The 2,757-nt window shown below is 43.0% G+C and overlaps 1 protein-coding gene across 1 annotated transcript in view; it reads left to right on the top strand.

Moving 5' to 3' along the window:
• LOC103359047 (slit homolog 1 protein) overlaps positions 1-2,757 on the top strand; it is a 95,798-nt gene that overhangs the window by 49,853 nt on the left and 43,188 nt on the right. The gene's annotated exons all lie outside the window — the stretch shown is intronic.

Genomic DNA, 2,757 nt, shown 5'->3' with positions numbered 1-2,757 from the left:
ATTGCTTCTTTTGTTAAGTTGATTAATGTACCAAATAATCCCTAAAGATGATTTTTTATTGCTCAGTCATGCATCACTTCCAAAGTAAATATTAAAATCTTGCCTCCTAAATTTTTCAAGTCATCTGATCATCATCGTCTAATTTCCACGTCGCTGCTGTCGTGATGTTAACAACACACACAGATTAATGCAATCACTACATATATGTATATATATATATATATGTCATGACAGAGGACCTGCCTTAAAACTGAGGCAGTGAGATGCAGTTAATGGTACGTCTGGGAAGATGAAGAGATATTAAGCAAATCCATTTTAAGTGATGAAGCTGAAGGCACATGTTCTGTGTATCGATGCATCCCAGCAACCGGCATCATGTTCAGCTGAGGAGAACACGGAGGACGATGCCGCCCGTCGCAGCAGATTTGACGAAGCGCTCTGGGCTTGTCGTGATCAGCTGTTTCCAGTTTGCTTAGAGCACCGTGTGGCTGATCTCTGTCTAAAACACTCCCACGCTTCAGGTGATGGTGGGCCAGTGTGTTTTTAGCTTCTTCTTTGGGGGATTCACGCTTTGACGGAGTGCCGTCGTGTTTGCGAGGCGATGTTGTGCTCGACCACGCTCACCGACTGCTGCTTCATTTTTGTGTTTCTTACATTTAAAAAAAAGTTCTTCCAAACAACTTCCAACTGCACTTTCTCAAAGCCAGTTCACTCAGCAAGTGGATCAGCTGGACGGCTGTTGAGGAAAACAAAGAACAGACAGAGAGACACAAGAATCCTTGATCTGTTAGTGAGATTTAACTTACTTTATACCAGCGGGAATCAGACTTTAGCGGCAGCCTGCATGGGAACAGCTTGACCTCTGAACTGTAGCGCTGCTTATATCTGTTTTATTCTCGTTGAATTTTGTTCTTTCGCTGCAGAAGATGTTCTGCCTGCTGATTTTATGGCTTCTTTAGACTAAATGTCAAAAGAAGTAGAGCATCTTCAGTTTTGTTTAGCTGCACTCGCTGCTGGAAAACCATCCCCAGAGTGTGCATATTTTGTCTTTATTCAGGTTACTTTAAAAGTCAGCTAACTCCTCGCTGGCTGGAAAAGCTGCATTTTTCATTTTTTTAAAGCTGCACCCTGTGAGGTTTAAATCAACAGGGACAGCAGCTCCGAGAACATGTCAGTGTTTTCAAATCCGATCTGCCAAACGGATTGCTCCTCTTCTTCTTTCTTTCTTGTGTCTCCGCTGCTCGCTGAGCTGTGGTTTTCCTGCTCCACGTATCATGCAGCCCCAGTGGATTTTCAGCATTGGGGAGCGTTTGATTGATATCAGCCTGCGAGGAGATGCGTTCTCCATTGGGTCTCGCATGAGGAACCAAGCGCATCTCATTGTGATCCGATGCATATGTATAAAAAATGCAAATCCCGCCACAATAATTATGCTCCTGACTTTTTCACCCCGTTTTCTTCCCGTGTGGTTTTTGTTTTGTCCACTGCTGCTGCTTTTCTTTCTTCCCTTCCTTTTTCCACCCCCAGACATTCTTTCTCTCCGTCTTTGTCTCTCTGCGGTTTTTCCTTTTCCTCTCAATCTTTTTGTTTCTTCCCCCTCCTCTCTCCTCCTGCCTGTTACATCATCACTGCGAGACTGTCGCGAGCTCTAAGAGGGGGGTTGATTACATTACCAGCCTTGGCTAAAGTGGTTTGTCTTAAAATTTATTATGACAGTTGAGCGACTGACGGGTGGCGGCGGGACAAGAGGTTTTATAATCTAACATGTCGCGGTTTGGCCGGACGGACCAAATCCAAATAGTTAAAACTTCGACTTGGCCGGCGAAGCAGCTCTCGCATTAAAAAACAACAACAAAAAAGAAAAACTGCTGTCAGGTCCACTTACTGTCCAGTCAGTTCATGAAGTGGGGTGTCTTATTTTTTATAAATGGGTTTTATTTGATTTGATTTGACTTGCGGTTCGGCAAAATGAACAATAAAGCCATTCATGCATGTTTTACCCCAGAGAATAGCACATGGAAATGTAATCTAAAGAAGAAAACGCATCCATCAGCTTTCAATCCTTTTCATTTTTTACAAAATGCTTCTGGCAAATTGAGTGATGAAGATACTGAATGATAAAAGAATGCACAGAGATGAAAAAACTAAATTTGTAAAGTGATGAAAAATCCCTTGACTGAGTTTTAGCAGAAGAAGTGAATCCTAGATGGACGTTTTGATGTCTGCAGGCAGGTATTTTGCAGACTGTGGGAACCTGACAGCGAAGGTAAAGGTCACCTTTGTGATTAATTCTTGAGGGAGCTTTTGTAGCGAGCAGGAACAACAGCTCAGGAAAAATTCTTTGGCATTCAAGGATCGGTTTTTATTTCAAGTCGAAATCCCAAACAAAACAGCAGGAGGGTAGCGATCAATCTCACAAATGTTCCCGCGCTGATAGAAGCGAGACAGAAGCGGTGATCTGATTTCTTTAAGCAGTAGGAGATAACAGAGTTAGATACAGGGTGGGATAGTGGACCGTGGTCTGGACTTGTAGGGCTGAAACCTTTGAAGCAGATAATGTGTTGTGTTGTGCCGTTTTCCATCTATCAGAAAAATAATCTACCTCTGCTTCAGAAAGCGGTTTGGTAAATGCTACTTCTCTTAGATGTTTTTGCTTCCATGTACGGAACGATGTTGGCTGTCTTCAAGTTCTGCTGCTGAAAGTGAAAAGTTTCTCTAAGTTCACCTGAAACTGAAGGCGCGTGATTCACCACCAGC

Source organism: Stegastes partitus, unplaced genomic scaffold, assembly GCF_000690725.1.
Source record: "Stegastes partitus isolate 25-593 unplaced genomic scaffold, Stegastes_partitus-1.0.2 Scaffold352, whole genome shotgun sequence".
In the NCBI taxonomy this organism is placed as follows: Eukaryota; Metazoa; Chordata; class Actinopteri; family Pomacentridae; genus Stegastes; species Stegastes partitus.
This window is presented reverse-complemented; position numbering and strand designations above follow the sequence as displayed.